The 20,991-nt window shown below is 40.1% G+C and overlaps 1 protein-coding gene across 1 annotated transcript in view; it reads right to left on the reverse strand.

Annotated features, from left to right (window-relative positions):
- Positions 1–20,991, reverse strand: part of LOC106086659 (uncharacterized) — a 243,113-nt gene that overhangs the window by 156,160 nt on the left and 65,962 nt on the right. The window contains exon 3 of the mRNA XM_059369555.1: positions 132–271. The gene's annotated coding sequence lies outside the window, so the exon portion shown is untranslated. The remainder of the gene's footprint in view (positions 1–131; positions 272–20,991) is intronic.

The raw sequence follows: 20,991 nt of genomic DNA on the forward strand, positions 1-20,991 counted from the left end.
TATCTCTCCCTCGACAGAAGGTAAGATTAGAAGCTGTTTCTTGAAAAGAATGATTCTAACCTAGCTCTGATTTTTGATAACAGCAAGGATAATTTAATGGTAGTGGTCCTGGATAGATCATGAATACTTACTTACTTGTCGTAGCATCCATGTATCTACAGTACGATGAGGAAAACTCCCTGCAAAGATGGCATGAGTTTTGGTCAGCTGCTGCAAGGCGCCCCACAAAACTCGGGCAGAATTAGTTGCTGATTTTTAAGGACACTTTTATCTGCAAAAATAAAAAATAAAAAATTAAGATTATTTGTTTATTATTATTCTTAGAATTTTCGTTTTCAGAAAAGTATTTTAAGACCCTATGTAAATATGGTTGGATATGGGCCATATTCGATTTAAATATTGGGGCCTAGTACAAGAACCCTTTTTCAAATTTCAGCGAAATAGTCCTTAGTCCGATTTGGCCCATTCAAAAAGTTAACCTTCGTATAGAAGAAATACGAGTTTATGCAAATTTTAGACTGACAGACACACGAACATCGTTAAATCGTCTTAGAATCTTACGACGATCAGAAATATATATGCTTTGTAGGGTCGGAAATGGATATTTCGATGTGTTGCAAACGGAGTGACTAGGTTAGGTTAGGTAAAAAAGAGGGTGCAGTTTTTAATCTGCCCCATGCCACTAAAGACATACACCTAAGCCAGTAATCGACTTGTTGTGCGCTCTAAAAACTAAAAATTAACCTCGACTAAATGAATACAACCCCTATTCTATAGTGGTGGGCATAAAAACATGTGCCCAAAGTGGGGATCAAGGCTTTGGAATTTGAGAACTCGACTCACAACCGAGGGATAAGATCATTCCGTTTGCAACACATCGAAATATCCATTTCTGACCCTTTAAAATATATATATTCTTGATCGTCGTAAAAATCTAAGACGATCTAGCCAAGCCTGTCTGTCTGTCTTTTGAAAACACTCTACAGTCTTAAAAAAGAGAGATATTTAGCTGAAACTATGCACAAATTCTTTTTTTATGTCCATAGGCAGGTTAAGTTCGAAGATGGGCTTTATCGGACTTCATCTTGATATAGCCCCCATATAGACCGGTCCGAGTTTGGTGAAATTTAGGACATAGAGTTGTGTTAGGCCAGTCAATCCCTCTTCAACTTGGCCCCGATCGGTCCAGATTTGGATATAGCTGTCATATTGACCAATCTGCCGATTTCAGGTCTAGGGCCCATGAAAGGCGCATTTATTGTCTGATTTTGCTAATATTTAGAAAAGTGAGTTGCGTTAGGCCCTCCGACATCCATCTTTAATTTGGCCCAGATCGGTCCAGATTTTGATATAGCTGCCATATAGACCGATCTCTCGATTTAAGGTCGTGGGCCCATAAAAAGTGCATTTATTGTCCGATTTTGTTAAAATTTGGGAAAATGAGTTGTGTTAGGCCCTGCGACATCCTTCTTCAATTTGGCTCAGATCGGTCCAGATTTGGATAGGGGCATTTATTGCCCGATTTCGCCGAAATTTGGGACAGTGAGTTGTGTTTGGGCCTTCAATAATCTTCTTCAATTTGGCAAAGATCGGCCCAGATTTGAAAATAGCTGCCATATAGACCAATCTCTCGATTTCAGGTTTTGGGCCCATAAAAGGCGCTTTTATTGCCCGATTTCACCGAAATTTAAGACAGTGAGTTTTGTTAGGTCTCTCGAAATCTTTCTGCAATTTGACCCAGATCGGTCCAGATTTGGATATAGCTGCCATATAGAATGATCTCTCGGTCCAAATTGGACCTTATTTCGATATAGCTGCTATAGGGGCATAAATTATGAATTTTCACCGGATTATGACGGAAGATGGTTTACGTATATACCCGAGATGGTGGGTATCCAAAGTTCGGCCCGGCCGAACTTAACGCCTTTTTACTTGTTAAAGAAATGGTGTTTGGAAGTACATAAAGCACCCGTTTAAGTTGACATATCTTGTTCAAGTCAGGTCTAGGCTAGGTGCAAAAAAAAAAAAAAGGAAATCAATGTCGAATATCCTCGAACCAAGACGAGATTTGGTCTCTTCCCAAGCGGGCTTTTTGGTAGGGATTTGTGAGCACTATCGAGCAAAAAAATGGATATTGGACCACAAACGAAGATTTTCCAGCCCCATAAAATTTTCGAAATACTGAGGAGACCTATTTTAGAGGCCTGCGAAAAGGCGGCCGCACAACCTAAGGCCATGCAATTTTGCACAACATCTCGATATCACCTCAGTTCTAACCATTCCAAATTTAAAAGAGATATCACAACCCGTTCTCACACTGGACATTTTTTACTTGTTTTTATACCCACCGCATAACACTTCGAAATATTTGTAACACTTCGAAATATTGATCTAGGACCCCATAAAGTATATATATTCTTGATCGTCTCGACATTCTGATTCGAACTAGCCATGTCCGTCCGTCCGTCCGTCCATCGGTCGAAATCACAATAGCAGTCGAACGCGTAGAGCTAGCCGCCTGAGATTTTGCACAGATATTTATATATAATGTAGGTAGTTGGGAATTGCAAATGGGCCATATCGGTTCAGATTTATATAAAGCACAACCGATCTCCCGATTTCATTTATTGAGCTCATGGAAGCTACAATTTTTGTCCGATTAGGTTAAAATTTTGTACATAGTGTTTTGATATGACTTCCAACAACTGCGCCAAGTACGGTCCAAAACGGTCGATAACCTGATATAGCTCCCATATAAACCGATCTCCCGATTTCACTTCTTGAGCCCATGGAAGCCATAATTTTTGTCCGATTTGGCTGAAATTTGGTACATGGTGTTCTGTTATGACTCCCAATAACTGTAACAAGTACGGTTGAAATCAGTCAAGAACATGATATAGCTCCCATAAAATCCGATCTCCCGATTTGACTTCTTGAGCCCTTACCAGCCCCGATTTTTATCCGATTTGGATGAAATTTTGCATATAGTGTTCAGTTATGACTCTCAACAACTGCGCCAAGAACGGTCTTATTAGATCTATAACTAGATATAGCTCCCATATTTTAGCAGAATCCATGGTGAAGGGTTCCCAAGATTCGGCCCGGCCCGGGTTTTCTTTTTGTTTCTATCTCACCTGGTGTTGCCTATAGATGATTTACTGGATATACACTGCCATTGTAAGACCAGAGCTGATATGGGGCACTGATATGGTGGAAGTCGGGAGATAGATTTATAAGGGACTTATATCAGGTTGTAGGCCACCGTAACGCAGTGGTTAGCATGTCAGCCTATCATGCTGAAAGCCTGGGTTTAAATCCTTCTCCCCAAAAAGGTGGCATACTGGGGCACGTTGTTCGGACTCGGCTATAAAAAGGAGGCCACTTAGCATTGAGCTTAAAACTTGAAACGGACAGCACCCATTAATATTAGTATGTATACTTCCATCCTATGATGGAAGGTATTAAAAGACTTCTGATTGAGAAAAAGCAATAAAAGCGTGCTAAGTTCGGCGGGGCCGAGTTTTGGGTACCCTCCACCATGGATTCCGCTAAAAATTTTCTCTTATGAACTGAGTTCGTATTTGATTTCTTGTTGGTCTCAAGAAGTCATATCGGGAAATCGGTACTTAGGGTGCTACATCGCCATATTCTCCGATTGGCAATAATGTTGTTAGTCATAAGTTAGGGGTTTTGGCAGAATTTCAGCCAAATCGTGTGACAATTGAGGCTTCTAAGGGCTGAAGAAGTCAAATCCGGGGATCGGTTTATATGGGCGCTATATCTGTTTATAGACCGATTTGGATCATACTTGGCATGTATATTGTAAGTCACAACACAAGACTTTGTTTCAAATTTCAGCCATATCGGATGACAATGGAGGCATCTAAGGGCACAAGAAGTCAAATCCGGGTTTATATGGGTGTTATATCCAAATCTGAACCGATATAGCCCATTTGGCTAGATAGTTTCGGAACCTGGAGACGATTCAGAATATATATACTTTATGGGGTCGCAGATCAATATTTCAAGGCGTTACAAACGGAATGACAGGATGAGTATACCCTCATCCTAGGGTGGTGGGTAAAGAAGAAGTAAAACAAGTAAAAGCGTGCTAAGTTCGGCCGGGCCGAATCTTACATACCCTCCACCATGGATCGCATTTGTCGAGTTCTTTTCCCGGCATCTCTTCTTAGGCAAAAAAGGATATAAGAAAAGGTTTGCTCTGCTATTAGAGCGATATCAAAATAGAGTCCGGTTTGGACCACAATTAAATTATATGTTGGAGGCCTGTGTAAAATGTCAGCCAATTCGAATAAGAATTGCGCTCTTTGGGGGCTCAAGAAGTAAAATAGAGAGATCGATTTATATGGGAGCTGTATCGGGCTATAGACCGATTCAGACCATAATAAACACGTATGTTGATGGTCAAGAGAGGATCTGTTGTACAAAATATCAGGCAAATCGGATAATAATTGCGACCTCCAGAGGCTCAAGAAGTCAAGATCCTAGATCGATTTATATGGCAGCTATATCAGGTTATTAACCGATTTAAACCTTATTTGACACAGTTGTTGAAAGTAAAAATAAAATACTTCGTGCAAAAATTCATTCAAATCGAATAAGAATTGCGCCCTCTAGAGATTCAAGAAGTCAAGACCCAAGATCGGTTTATATGGCAGCTATATCAGGTTATGGACCGATTTGAACCATACTTGGCACACTTGTTAGGTATCATAACAAAACACGTTGTGCAAAATTGCATTCCAATCGGTTAAGAATTACGCACTCTAGAGGCTCAAGAAGTCAAGACCCAAGATCGGTTTATATGGCAGCTATATCATGTTATGGACCGATTTAAACCATACTTGGTAAAGTTGTTGGATATCATAACAGAAAACGTCGTGCAAAATTTCGTTCCAATTGGATAAGAATTTCGCACTCTAGACGCCCAAGAAGTCAGGACCCAAGACCGGTTTAAATGGCAGCTATATCAAAACATAGACCGATATGGCCCATTTACAATACCAACCGACCTACCTTATAAGAAGTATTTGTGCAAAATTTCATGCGGCTAACTTTACTCCTTCGGAAGTTTGCGTGTTTTCGACAGACAGACGGACGGACAGACATGGGTAGATCGACATAAAATGCCGCGACGATCAAGAATATATATATTGTACTTTATGGGGTCTCAGACGAATATTTCGAGTAGTTACAAACAGAATGACGAAATTAGTATACCCCCATCCGATGGTGGAGGGTATAAAAACATGATCAGTGGGTTGGGTCTTTCAAGACAATGCTCTAGGCAATAGAAAGGAGATAGCATAGTGTAACTGAGTGCCGATTTAAGAGTAATATATTTTTTTTTTCATCGCGTTTGAAATTGATTAGATTGACACCCCTGGCACTTGGCACCAATAAACGAATTACTCTCTACTCCCAAATTCTATTCATTTGAGTCCAATTTTGTCCTGCTTTCTCAATTTGTCCGCACGTTAAAACTAGTCATTCCGTTTGTAATCCCTGAAGACATAGCTGTAAGCATATCGTATTGATGTATATTCCAAAAGCTAGGGAGAGTATCAGACAATTTTTAAGCGGTGGTTATTTCCTCCTAATGCTGTCGACATTTGTGAGATAGGTGTTCATATGGCATAGCAGTCATGTAAATACTTCTCCCCGAAAGGGTTCGCCCAGTGGCCACCGTTCGGCCTCGGCTATAGAGAAGGAGGCTCCTTATGATTGAGCTTAAATAAGAATCGGACTGCGATTTTTTATATGAGATAAGTTTGCGTCCTGTTCCTTAATGGAATGTCTGTGGGCAATTTGCATCTGAATATCAACTGTTCATGTGTCTATCTGTTAAACATACGAAATTATTATGTTCGAACGAGTGGAGCTATCACCCGCAGACCGTAGGAGTATGAAAATCGGGCATATCGGTTGAGATTTGATTTTACATCTTATAAAGAACGATTTCACATTTTGAGTTCCTAGACTCCGGCATATTTTTCCAATTTTTAATTTTGGTTAATGAAGTACTTTACCCAAGCAGTCCAATAACCAAACAATAAAAATATAGCGCTTAGGCAGGTCCAACAAATAGTATAGCCCTAAAAACCTCTATATTGCATTTATCTTATATTTCACCTTTCTAGTTTTTTCTACCAGTTAAAATAAATCACGACCGTGTTTATGCCATGCTTTAATTTAAAAGTGGACGCATGTCAATCAATGCTTAAAAATATTCTTTCTAAAATTTCTCGTTTTTTCCAGTAGCTTTGACTGATTTCAACCAATGTCAGTTGGAAGTCATCACATTTTGTGAAAAGTGGCGGCTAATCTTATGCACAAAAAAAAATGTTGCATGTGCAACCTATATAAACTCTTAATTTGCATGGTTTAAAGTTTGTTTCTTAAGTCTTTTGATTTGCGTACCAATGCATGCATCATACAAATATTTTGAGCAATTGAAGTCAGCCCACTTAAAACTTGAACATTGCAATTTCAATGCTTAGCCACAAAAAGTTGATATCATATCTTGCAAAACTATAACAATTTCAATTTCAAGACCACTATTTTTGGGTTTAATTGTAATTCAAAGCAACTGGTTTGTGATTCTAACAAGCAAATGGACAATCAGCAGTGAAATCTATACTTACTCCACTGACTCCAAAGCAATTCTTAGATAACCACCTTGATGATCATAATTTCAGTTACCGTTTCAGCTCCAGTATCCTACTCTGAGTCTCAGAACTTGTATGACCAAATTGGAGAAGATATAGGAGAAGTTGTTTAAACAAAAGCACAGATAATGGTTCTAACACGGGGTGCGTAATTTATGAAAACTTTGTTTCTTCCTATGGAGAATGCTTGGAGCCACAGGCTAGTATGAGTATATGAAGCAACTAATGCTGCAATGTTGGGAGCAGGAGCTAAAAAACTAGTAGAACTAATATAAATTGTCGCACCTGTATGCTGTCGAATGTTACCTGGAAACAGTGCACTTTTCTCTAGCAAATAATATGCAAGCTGAAGATGTTGTGTTTTTGGGTTAAGCCATGGAAGAAGAAGGTAGTCGAGAGTGGTAAGAGAAGTTATGGGTATAATGGTTTGTTCTTTTTACCTATCATGTAATGGGAAAAACTCTAAATTTGTCATTACACTTGCAACACTTTTAGATTTCAATTTTCGACATGGTTCCGAACAACGTGCCACAGTACGACACGTCTTTGAAGAGAAGTTTTAACATGGCATATTATTTCACAAATGTCGGCAGCATTAGGAAAGGATAGGTAAGGGAGGGTTAGTTAAAAGTGGCAGCACTTTACAGACTCACTTAGACAAATTTAAGTCCATTGCGATACCACAATAGAGACAAACCAAGGCCCACCATCGCCGTACCGGTTATCCGAGCACGCTACCAACTCGACTACCGGGTTGCCTTAAAGGAGGGGATAAACACCGCTGGAATTTTTTTCTAATTTTCTCCCTAGGATACGAAACCAGGTGTTCAGTGCCATAGGGTGACATGCTAACCTCTGCACTATGGTGGTCTCCACAATAAACAAAAGGTTATTGAAACACAAAGCTACAACAATCTCATGGCAGCCGGTGGTATATTCCGGTTTGACCCGATGAATTCCTTCATCGGCAAAGGGCCGCCGCCTCAGTGTATTACACACTGCTACAACAACAACCACAATAACAACAAAGCTACAACACAAGCTCTATTTCTCCCATTTCGCTTCATTGAGTAGACCCAATCCGGAAATTCTTAGTCTACGATCACTGCCTTATTCACCATTTGTTCCCGGTTAAGAACAACGCCAAATGTCCCAGTAATCTTAAGCACCGTTATAGACGCCGAAGCGGTTTTAAAATGGTGGAGAATTATCTGTAGAATCCGGACCACGGTCGGGATACACCCTTCCACCACAATTGAGTAAGCCTCATAGTCAATGGCGGTTATCCTCACAAGACTTCTTAGCCTTACAAGGTCCTGTTATGATGAGTTTCCCCGCGAATCAAGGCTTCGTTCAATATACAGTTCTGGCTAGGGAGGCTACCATAGCGCAGATGTTAGCATGTCCGCCTATAACGCTGAACGCTTGGGTTCGAATCGTGGCGAAAACATCAGAATAAATTTTCAGCGTTGGTTATCCGCTCCTAATGCTGGCAACATTTGTGAGGTGCCGGATAAGGAGGCCACCGTAGCGCAGAGGTTGGCATGTCCTCCAATGGCGCTAAACGCCTGGGTTCGAATCCTGTGAGGTGCCGGATAAAGAGGCCACCGTAGCGCAGAGATTCGCATGTCCACCTATGGCGCTGAACGTCTGGGTTCGAATCCTGGTAAAAACATCAGAAAAAAAATGTCACCGGAGGTTATTCACTCCCAATGCTGGCATCGGGAGTATTTAACATGGCATGGTACTATGCCATGTAAAAACTTCTACCCAAAGAGGTGTCGCGCTGTGGCATGCCGTTCGGACTCGGCTATAAAAAAGAGGCCCCTTATCATTGAGCTAAAAACTTCAATCGGACAGCACTCATTGATATGTGAGAAGTTTGCCCCTGTTCCTTAATGGTAAGTTCATGGGTAAATTTGGATGGTCGGATTGAATGATGACTTCTTATATGCTTCTCTAGCTGGTGCTGTCGAAGTACCCCCTGAGTTCCCTTCTTTACCACTACCGCAACCCTTACTCTTCTCCAAATGACCCAATCATACTGAATATTTCGGCTCCGCTCTCGCAACCTTCCCCCTTCGTTTTTGATCGACTGTTTCCAGCAATCCGTCAGGCTTTAGCCATGTGAGTGATTATTTCTCAGACAAGTCTTCAAAAACAACTACTGAGCCGTCACCCACGCTCTATAAATACTTTTGGTCTCACCTTGTAGTACCCGTAGGTCGGGATTAGTTTGTGTGTTGAATGCATTTTATAGAGATTATTGGCAAAATCTGAAAGGAAGCAAGCAGGAGTTCAGTTTCGGTATCATAACAGGACACATAAGACTACGAGCTCACTTATGCAAAATCGGTGCGGCAAGTGACAGCCTGTGTATGGTATGCGGGGAAGGTAATGAGACCTTGGAGCATTTTCTATGACATTGCCCGGCTTTCGCGGCAAACGGACACCGACACTTCGGTGGGGACGCAATAGCAGATATGTACCAACATAGGAGCGTGGTATGGAAAACAATTAGGAATTTTGGAAGCAGCGCGGAATTCCTGACTTCAATTTTCTTTTTCGAGGTTACTTTTTATACCCACCACCATAGAAGGGGGTATACTAAACTTGTCATTCCGTTTGTAACAACTCGAAATATTCGCCTAAGACCCTAAAAAGTATCGTCTCGACGTTCTGAGTCGATCTAGCAGTGTCCGTCCATCCACCCGTCTGTCAAAATCACTATTGCGGTTGAACGCATAAAGCTAGCAACTTGAAATTTAGCACAGATACTTAATATTTATATAGGTCGTTGGGGACTGCTAATGGGCCATATCGGTTCAGATTAAGACATAGCTCTTATATAAACCCCTGGAAGACGCAATTTTTTCGGATTTGGCTGAATTTTTGCATGTAGGGTTCTGTTATGACTTCCAACAGCTGTGCGAAGTGCGGTCTAAATCAGTCTATAACCTGATAGAGCTTCCCTATATACCGATCTCCCGATTTGATTTCTTGAACCTCTACAAGCCGCAACTTTTGTCAGATGTTGCTGAAATTGGCATGTAGTGTTCCGTTGTGACTTCCAACAACTGTGCCAAGTACGGTCCAAATCGGGGCAGAAACTGATATAGCTTCCATATAAACCGATCTCCCGATTTGAATTCTTGAGTCCTTACAAGCCACAATTTGTGTCCCATTCGGCATGCGGTCCATAACCTGATATAGTTCTCATGTAAACCGGTCTCCCGATCATCCGTATTCGGTTCCTAAAAGCTTTAATTTATGCTAGCTTGACAGAATTTTGGTATGTAGAATAAAATTTTTTGGTCTCAAAATCTTATTGAGATTCCATTGCAGGATATTGTCCGGCTTTAGACCATTGTTTAATGCTTTGTATTCTTTTTAGAATTTAGAGCGCACAACAAGCCGATTAATGGCTTAGGTGTATCCACACCCTCTTTTCAACCTATCCTCACCTAGCCGTGGCAATATCTTTGAGATAAATACAACCTACCAATGAACGACCTTCGAAGCCCTCACACTGAACTATTTCTTATGATGACCCCCCTCACAAGGGCTCCAAACGCGTCAAATCGTGGTTGGTGTGGCGTGTCTCCAGTGGTTATCATTTTTCCATTGTATAAAATTTTGATCATTAAGCTCACCTCGAAAGAGAAATTTACACAGAACTCCTTTAGACTTATCGAGCTCTTCGAGGCAGGCGAAGATAAGTACGAACTCTTCATGTCTTCGGTTCCCAACGAGTCTCACCCAATCTGCCAGTTTGAAAGATTGGGATTACAATTCCTAGACTCTCAAAGACGAACTTGGGATTTGAAGTGTTCTTTGGCATCCGTGTGTGCGGCATTAGTCATTATTTATTCATTCTTAACCAAACCAAGGGCTGCTATAAACAAAATTGCACCAACCTTTTCAAGGGCCCAATGGCACTTGTAGGCTGAGCTTTGATCCATACGATATTAGTTTGAATGGTTCCCATTTCTAAACTGCATGACAACTTTCTGGGAAAGGTCCAAACAATTCAATAGGGACTTCGAAGCATACCGGTGAGAGTCTGTCGACTATGACACTCCACAAGTTTCTGGATATCCAGCCCTCTTCTTCTTCGTTTTTGATAACGGCTATCACCGCATCATTAGCAAAGGGTTTTGAACCCACAATTCTATTGTTCGCCTTAATTCTCTTGGGGATGGGATGATTGCAAGGTCACCTCAGTCTTATGACTTTAGCCTTTATAGCTACTATTCCCTGAGCCCCTTTAACCCCCGACAATCCTCCTTCGTCAAAACGACGTCGCGCGACGGCTTTTATTGTTATAGACGGGATAGACGGAACTCTGGCATTGCCATCTTAAAGTTTATACTACACTTATGGATCATAGACAGAGGACAGAGTGGAGCTGGGGGTCTAAATTGAGGACTCAGGGAGAGATCTGTTTCCGAGTGCCGGATAATAGTACGGTTCTTTTGGCGGACATACGGACGATAATGGAATACGTGAGGTGGTATGATGTTAACTTGAGAACCTCGAGTTGGCCAACAACCTGGACGGAAAGGACTCGGACGGCCTTGAAGTGTATGTTGGAGTTTCCACCTTTTCTTTCGGAATACGTGAGGTGGTACGATATTAAATTGAGGACCTCGAGTTGGCCAAACAAAGACGGAAAGGCCTCGGTCGGCCTTGAAGTGTAAGATGGAGATTACCACCTTTCTTTAGGAAAGCACGATCCGCATTGTTTGGGTGCCGGGCCATAGCAAAGTAAGGTGGAATGGGAGAGCAGACGATTTTGACGAGAAGGTCAGAGGAATTGGTGAATCCGAAGACTTTAGGGACGACGCAGTCCGATTTGAGGCGATGGGAGAATTGATAAAGAATAGAAGCAGGTCATGCCATGGCAGTATAATCTATGCAACGATCGCAAAACTGTTTAGAAGAGGATACCATAGACGACACTTGGGGATAGACGGAACTCTGGTATTGCCATCTTGAAGTTTATACTACACATACTAGAGATCTGTTTCCGAGTGCCTGATAATTGTAGGGTTATTCAGGCGGAGATACGGATGATAACGGAATACGTGAGGTGGTTTGATGTTAACTTAAGGACCTCGAGTTGGCCAAACAACCTGGACGGAAAGGCCTCGGACGGCCTTGAAGTGTAAGTTGAAGATTACTTTCTTTTTTTAGGATGATGTGCATTGTTTGGATGCCGGGCCATAGCAAAGTAAGGAGCAGACGATTTTATCGAGAAGGTCAGAGGAATTGACGAATGCGAAGACTTTAGGGGCGACACAGTCCGAGTTAAGGTTGTGGAAAAAGGACTCCCATGCAACATTGTGGAACAGTAAAACTGACCGACTAAAGTTTGCTACTAACAAATTTTTTTGAAGCTGTGAGGACATCGTAGAAGAAGAGACTATGGAACATACGCTGTGTGTGTGTGTCCCACACTGGCATTCAAAAGGAGTTCCACTTTAGCTTCTCATTTCTTTGAGAACTTTTCCGATTTCCGAGGATGTGAAAATTCGCAAATTGATGGGGTTTTTTTAAAGCGATCTGGATAGCTCAACGGTAGGAATTAGAAGACATATTTCTTCCTCTCTTATTTTGGAAACACAATGGACGAAAAAGTCTGAGTCTGATGGCAGACTGACACTTAAACCTAACTTAATCTAGGACCATGTTTCGACATAACTGCTATGGGTTAATAAATAGGGATTTTTTTACGGGACTTTGGCATAATGCGGTAAATATAAATGTTTATCCGAGGTTGTGGATTTCCAAATTTCGGTCCGGACGAACATAATGCCTGTTTATACCTATTCTACCATTCTCGTCGGTATTCTAACCCAGGTGTTCAGTTTTTTAGATTTATATGCTTATCTTTGTCATTGAAAAATAGTTTCCATCATTAGTAGTCCTCCCTCGTATGTTGAGCTCATCACTCTTGCCTTTATTCAGCTCAACATTCTATTTACTGTTACCTAACGGAAGCCTACGATTTTTCACATGCGGCCAATAAAGGCACAACAATGTATGTTTTCCATACAATGAACCGAAGGTGGTGGCATAGGCGCGTGTCTAAATGTTGTATTTTACTCTCAATTGATTACGTGGTTCACTTGGATGTCGAAAACAAAGGTTTAACTAGCTGATACACCACCACACTCCACGAGCATGTAACCAGAACAGTCAGAGAGTGGAAGCGAAAGGCATTGGCTGACAGAATTTATGAAAATTTCCTCTTGCAACAAACTTTTTCTTAAATATTTATAACATCCTAACGAACGACTACTTTCAACGACCACAATTTATGTGTGGTCATATGGTTAATGTGCATCGAAGTTGCACGAGCAACGCTTTGAAAAATGTAACATCAATTTCTTGCAACACACTATGTTGATGGCAGGCGGCCTTGTTCTAGTCTTTCACAATGATTACGATCTACAATAATTTGTTTGAAAATTTCCAGATGACTATTATTAGGCAACAGACAACGATCGTATTTTTTCGACTACTACTAAATATGTGGTTGGTTGGTGGGTTGGCACGGGTTGGGCAAGTGATGAGCATTGGCAAAATGACAAAAATGAGATCGAGTAAAAAAACAGTATCAAGTAGATGCAATTAAGTGAAGTCATGTCTTATAAACTTTATTTGCCTTTCAAGATACGCATAGGCAGGAGGGTAAGGTACGCATAGGCATCCATTCAGTTCGAACCCTTATTATACCCACCACCGAAGGATGGCGGTATATTCATTTTGTCATTCCGTTTGCAATACATCGAAATATCAATGTATGACCCTATAAAGTATGTATTGGGTTGCCCAAAAAGTAATTGACGATTTTCCATATAGTCGGCGTTGACAAATTTTTTCACAGCTTGTGACTCAGCTGTTACTTTTAGCATGCTTTAGAAAAAAGTGTAAAAAAAAAGTATAATTGATTAAATTTCATTCTAAGTTTTATTAAAAATGCATTTACTTTCTTTTAAAAAATCCGCAATTACTTTTTGGGCAACCCAATATATTCTTGATCAGCGTAAAAATCTAAGATGATCTAGCCGTCCGCCTGTCTGTCTGTTGAAATCATGCTACAGTGTTTAAAAATAGAGATATTGGGCTGAAACCTTGCACAGATTTTTTTTTTGGCCATAAAGCAGGTTAAGTTCGAAGATGGGCTATATCGGATTTTATCTTCATACTAGCTGAAACAAAAGTTTCCTTGGAATATTTATTTTCGACAATTAAAGAGCTTTTAGTGAAATACCATGCTACGAAAATAGTATGTCGCTTGACTGACAGTCTGAATCCCATAACTTTATTGGTCTATTGGTAAGGTGTACTCCGTTCTTAAAATACTTTATTTTAGCCCAATTGTCTCATGATATCTGATTTAGGGGTGTTTTTGGGGGGAGAGGTGGTCCCCCACACAGTTGGCCCTGAAAAAATATCAGCATCGTGCTCTTCTTTCAAATACCATTTATTTAAACCCCATATTGCCATTGGTTAAGGGGAGTTTACACGATGAGGCGTCCCCCAAACACATGGCCTCAAAATAGTTTATGAAATTCGTTTTCTAATCTCAAATAACTTTCATTTGAGCCACATATTGGCATAGTGGGTGATGCCCTAAATACATGGTCCTACATTTGGATATCAAATTCGTATTCTACTCCCAAATACTTTTATTTGAGGCCTATATTGCGATGGTAAGTAAAAAATTGCTATTTGTGGGGTATTTTGGGAAAGGGTTAGACCCCCAGAAAATTGGTCCCGATCTTGCTCTACCCCCCAATACCTTTCACTTAAGCTCCACATCGACATGGTCGGTAAATATGCCCGATTTAGGGGTGTTTTGAGGATTGGGGTGGTCCCCCAAACACTATGCCTGGAAAATAGGTCATCAACGTGCTCTATTCTCATATGTCTATATATCATTTATTTGAACACCATATGGCCATTGGCCTCAAAATTGGATATCAAATTCGTTTTCTAATCTCATTCAAACTCCTTATTGCAAAAGTCAGCAAATATGTCCGGTTTGGGGTAATGGCCCTAAAATCTATAAATATTTAGTTCCACTCTCTTATAGACACAAATTCTCTTGGTGAGCAAATATGTCCTATTTGGGGGTTGTTATGGTGGTGGGACGTCCCCAAGACAGTTGGTCCTTAATGTTGATATGAGATACGTGGTCTACTCCCAAATACCTTTCATTTGAGGCCCATATTTCCATAGTCGGCAAATATGACCGGCTTGGGGGGTGTTTTGGGTGATGGGCGGCCACTCAGTGAGTTGGCCTTGAAAATATATATCGGATTCGAGTTCTACTCTAAAAACCCTCTTATTTGAGCCTCATATTGCAATAGTTAGCAACTACTTCTTATTTGGGTGGTGTTGTGGGGGTGGAGTGGCCCCATAGAAACTTTTCCAGAATATTGATATCAAATTCGTGCTTTAATCCTAAAGACCTTTCATTTGAGACCCATATTGCTATGGTCGTAAATTTTTCCCCTTTGGGGGATGTTTTTGGGGAAGGGGTGGACCCCCAGAAACGTGGTTCCACATTTGGATATACGATTCGTATTCTACTCGCAAATACCTTTCATTTGAGTCCCATATTGCCATGGTCGGTAAATGTGTCCGATTGAGGGGTGTTTTGGGGGTTGGGGTGGTCCCCCTATCACTTGGTCCGACAATTGGATATCAGATACGTTTTCTTATTCTAAATACCTTTCATTTGAGTCCCATATTGTCGTGATTGGTCTAAAAATATGTTTGGAAGGTTTGGTGGTGGGGCGGCCCCCCTAGGTACCCCATCCGAAATTGGGATACAAAATTTTTAGTGTACTATATGAAAGCACACAAAATTTTGCTTAAATCGCACCACCCATCTCCGAGATTTGGCGTGTCTGAAAATTAGGGTAAGGGGAAGGGTCCGCCCCCCTTTAGATATCAAAAAATGTAGTACCATATTTTCACCACGGGATCATTATGCACTATCTGTGAAAAATTTTAAGAAAATCGGTTCAGCCGTTTTTGAGTCGTTAAGGAACAAACAAAAAAACAAACAAACCTACAAACAAACACAAATTGATTTTCATATATAAGATAGCCCCCATATAGACCGATCCGTCGATTTAGGGTCTTAGCCCCATAAAAGCCACATTTATTATCCGATTTTGCTGAAATTTGGGACAGTGAGTCGTGTTAGGCCCTTTGACATTCTTCTTCAATTTGGCCCAGATCGGTCCAGATTTGGATATAGCTGCCATATAGACCGATATCTCGATATAAAGTCTTGGGCCCATAAAAGGCGCATTAATAGTCCGATGTCGCTGAAATTTAGGACAGTGAGTTGTGTTAGGTCCTTCGACATCCTTTTTCAATTTTGTCCAGATCGGTTCAGATTTGGATGCCATATAGACCGATCCGCCGATTTATAGTCCGATTTTGCTGATATTTGGGACAGCGGGTTGTGTTAGGCAATTCGATATCTTTCCTTAATTTGGCCAAGATCGGTCCAGATTTGGATATAGCTGCCATATAGACCGATATCTCGATTTAAAGTCTTGGGCCCATAAAAGGCGCATTTATTGTCCGATGTCGCCGAAATGTGGGACAGTGAGTTGTGGTAGGTCCTTCGACACCCTTCTGCAATATGATCGGTCTAGATTTTAATATAGCTGCCATATAGACCGAACTATCGATTTAAGGTCTTGCGCCCATATTTATTGTTCGATGTCGCTGATATTTGGGACAGTGAGTTGTGTTATGCCCTTTAATATTCTTCTTCCATTTGGCCCAGATCGGTCCAGATTTGGATATAGTTGCCATATAGACCGATCTCTCGATTTAAGGTTTTGGGCCCATAAAAGGCGAATTTATTGTTCGATGTCACCGAAATTTGGGGTAGTGAGTTGTGTTAGGTCCTTCGACATCCTTCTGCAATATGGCACAGATCGGTTTAGATTTTAATATAGCTGTCATATAGAACAATCTACCGATTTAAGATTTTGAGCCCATAAAAAGCGTATTTATTGCCCGATGTCGCTGAAATTTGGGACAGTGAGTTAAGTTAAGCCCCTAGACATATTTCTGCAATTTATACTAGATCGATCAAGATTTGCATGTAGCTGCCATGGAGACCGATCTCTCGATTTAAGGTTTTGGGCCAGATGGCGCCGAAATTTGGGACAGTGAGTTGTGTCACCCGCTTCGACATCCGTGGCGTATACGGTTCAGATCGGTTTATTTTTAGATATAGCTAATAAAAAGACCAATGACTTGTACTTTTTAGCATTTGATCCAAATCGGAACATATTTCGATATAGCCGCTATGGGGTCTAAGGTATGCATTTTCCACCGGATTTTGACGAAAGGTGGTTTATATATATACCCGAGGTGGTGGGTATTCAAAGTTCGGCCCGGCCGAACTTAACGCCTTTTTGTTTTTTTAACTCTTGGCCTAATAAATCATTTTTTATTGGAAGTATTGAAGTTTGATAGCAGATACCGGCACTTAGGTGGAAACACAATGCCAGACACAAAACAACTTAGGGGAGTGGTATTAAAAACAGTTAAGGATTTTGTAAGTAGCACGAAATTCCTAACTTTACAACAACAACAAGCCGATTACTGGCTTAGGTGTATGTCTTTAGTGGCATGGGGCGGACTAATATCTGCACCCTCTTTTCAACATAACCTTTTCAACCTAACCATTGAAGTTTGATGTGTCTTACTATATTTTGCAGGGATTTTTTTTATATTTTTATGGTATACAAGAAGTACCATTAATTAATAAACTGTGCCCAAACTAAAAATTCCATGCTCTACTTTTTTTCTAAAAATCAACTCGTGCACTGATTTTTATCAATTTGTAATGCCATACCCTGCAAAAAAAATTCACGACTACTTGGTCAGCAACTTAAAGTTCAATTTTTCTTATAACCACAAGGTTTGTCGTATAAAGTCTATTTTGTTACATATTAGGCTACCATTCCATCAATCCCACACATTATGGATTGCAAAAACCTTAAATTTCAAAGGCCATGCATTTTCCGAAGAAATAAAACCTACATTTCCCAAGGCAACAAAAAGCGAGGACAAGTCTACTTGTTTATATCAACATAGTAATCATTATTTACTCAAACAATTCCATTGAACTTGTAAAGCTTAACACGAGCCATTCATGGCTTAAAACCTCCCAAAAAAAAAAAAAAAAAAAAAAAAACAAAAAAAAACTCGTTATATTTGAGACTACCAATGACCACCATCATCATTGTCGTGGTCGTCGCAGTTGGCATCGTTGGCTGGACATAAATTCTAAGTCGTTACATGTGAGGCCATAGCGTATAGTTTGACATTCTATTAAAACCAAACTATGGCTTAGTTTCCACACCAGTTTTCCAACGACAAATTCCCCGCTTTATGGAAGCCTTATACGCTGCATGCATGCAAATGTATAGCCTAACGTATGCATACTCTTGCATATTTTGGTAAAATACATTTGCACTACCTGGCCCAAAGGAGATAAATCTTTTGCTTGGCTATTTTATGCCCGCTTAGTCGATTTAATATGGAGCAATTAAAGGAATAACATGGAGTATGTACGCTCCATATTGGGAAAAATTGTCATGTTGCTGGAGTTCTGAAAAACAGTCTCGACCAACATTTAACATTGCGTGATAAATGTGACAGATTTTTCCCGTAATTAAAATGCACACTGTAAGGCCTAACTAGGCAAACGAACTTTTATAGAGTATAGAAAAGACTTAAGCCACAAACCTGTGGCTTACCTTGGTGAACTACTCAGCACCCAATGTTAAGAAATTCCTGCAGACAACCTCTAACTAACAAACCTGCATGAGTACAATGTGTTTTTGGTCACCTTAATTAATAAAACACGTTCTTAGCATTAGATAACCTTGGAAAAGGTGAAATTTGAACTGCATGAAAAAATTGTTGAAAAAGGAAAAAAGTGTTATTGCTGCGATAATAATGTAATAATACTTGCAAAAAAAAAAGTCTAAAAGGCTTCAATTTAAGGTAAAAACCAGCAAAGAAGGGCAAAAGTCGGGCGGTGCCGACTGTATAATACCCTACACCTACCCTATAAGTACAATGTGTGAACTATATCCAATTCTGAACCAATTTTGATCGACCTCAGCGAGCAAATATGTTCAAACCGTAATAACAACGGTTGACAAATGACAACATTACTGGAAATTGCCCAAAATCTGACAAACATATATATAGGAGCTATATTTAATTCTGAACCGATTTTGAGCAAACTTCTCAGAAAATGTGGAAGTCGTCGAGCATGGCGTTGTACATAGTTTTGGAAAAATTGGTTAATAAATGCGATTTCAATGGTACTAGGAGTGAAAATCGGGCGATATATTTATATGAGAGCTATATCTAAATCTGAACCGATTTCTATGAAATTCACCAGTAATGTCGAGAGTCATAAATTTCGAGGGAATGGGTTAACAAATGACCATTTTATTGCATTATTACTGCAAATCGGACGAACATATATATGGGAGCTATATCCAAATCTGAACCGATTTCAAGCAAACATCTCACGTCGAGGAATGTGTTGATTCGTCGTCGTGAGAATCGGTTAACAAATGGCCTTTTCATTGCATTATTATTGCAAATCGGACGAACATATATAACGGCTAACGAAGGCGCTCACAGATCTTTGTAAGATTCACAATCAAGAAAGTCCGGGCTAGTGGGTCTCTGGCAGCCCCAGCACTAAGCACCGATACGATGGCTTAATCCGCCATCCATCCAAAAAAACCCAGCAAGGAAAGGCAAAAGTCGGGCGGTGCCGACTTTATAATACCCTACACCTGCCCTATAAATACAAAATGGGGGCTATATCTAATTCTGAACCAACTTTGATGGACCTCGGTGGATATATTCAGAAAGGTTATTCAAATTACTGTATCAAATTTCGAGCAAAGCAAATATGTTCAAAATGTAAGAAGTACGGTTTACAAATGACAAAAAATTACCCAAAATAGATGAGAGCTATATCTAAATCTGAACCGATTTCGATCAAACTTTATGGATATTGTGGAAGTCGTCGAGGAAAACGTTGTACAAATTTTGGGAAGATCTTTTGGGAGTTATATCTAAATCTGTACCGATTTCGATCAAACTTTATGGATATTGTGGAAGTCGTCGAGGAAAACGTTGTACAAAATTTTGGGAAGATTTCTCAATATATGCGCTAGCAGTGGGTCTAGGAGTGAAAATCGGGCGATATATATATGTATATATGAGAGCTATATAAAAATCTGAACCGATTTCTATGAAATTCACCAGTAATATCGAGAGTAATAAGAGTAATCCATCCTGCCAAATTTCGAGAGAATCGGTTAACAAATGACCATTTTATTGCTGTATTACTACAAATCGGACGAACATATATATGGGAGCTATATCTAAATCTGGACTGATTTCCATGAAATTCACCAGTAACATTGAGAGTCAAGAGGAAATTCCTCCTGCCGAATTTCAAGAAAATCGGTTAACAAAAGACCATTTTATTGCAATATTACTGGAAATCGGACGAACATATATATGAGAGCTATATCCTAATCTGAACCGATTTCCATGAAATTCACCAGTAATATTGAAAGTCAAGAGAAAATCTCTCCTGCCGAATTTCGAGAGAATCGGTTAACAAATGACCATTTTATTGCTGTAGTACTGCGAATCGGACGAACATATATATGAGAGCTATATCTAAATCTGGACTGATTTCCATGAAATTCATCAGTAATATTGAGAGTCAAAAGAAAATCCGTCCTACCAAATTTCGAGGGAATCGGTTAACAAATGGCCTTTTCATTGCATTTTTATTGCAAATCGGAAAATATATATATGGGAGCTATATCCAAATCTGATCTGATTTTTTCCAATTCCAATAGGCTTCGTCTCTAGGCCGAAAAACATGCCTGTACCAAATTTTAAGACGATCGGATGAAAATTGCGACCTGTAGTTTGTACACAAATTAACATGGACGGACAGACAGACAGTCAGACGGACATAGCTAAATCGAATCAAAAAGTGATTCTGGATCGATCGGTATACTTATCAATGGGTCTATCTCTCTTCCTTTTCGGTGTTACTAACTAATTCACTAAGTTATAATACCCTGCACCGCAGTAGTGGTGTAGGGTATAAAAAGTATTACAATTTACAATTACAATTTTCCCATAGGATACGACGAGACTCACGGAGACACCGGAATCTTGGAATAATGGATTGATC

This window comes from Stomoxys calcitrans, chromosome 5 (assembly GCF_963082655.1).
Source record: "Stomoxys calcitrans chromosome 5, idStoCalc2.1, whole genome shotgun sequence".
Classification (NCBI taxonomy): domain Eukaryota; kingdom Metazoa; phylum Arthropoda; class Insecta; order Diptera; family Muscidae; genus Stomoxys; species Stomoxys calcitrans.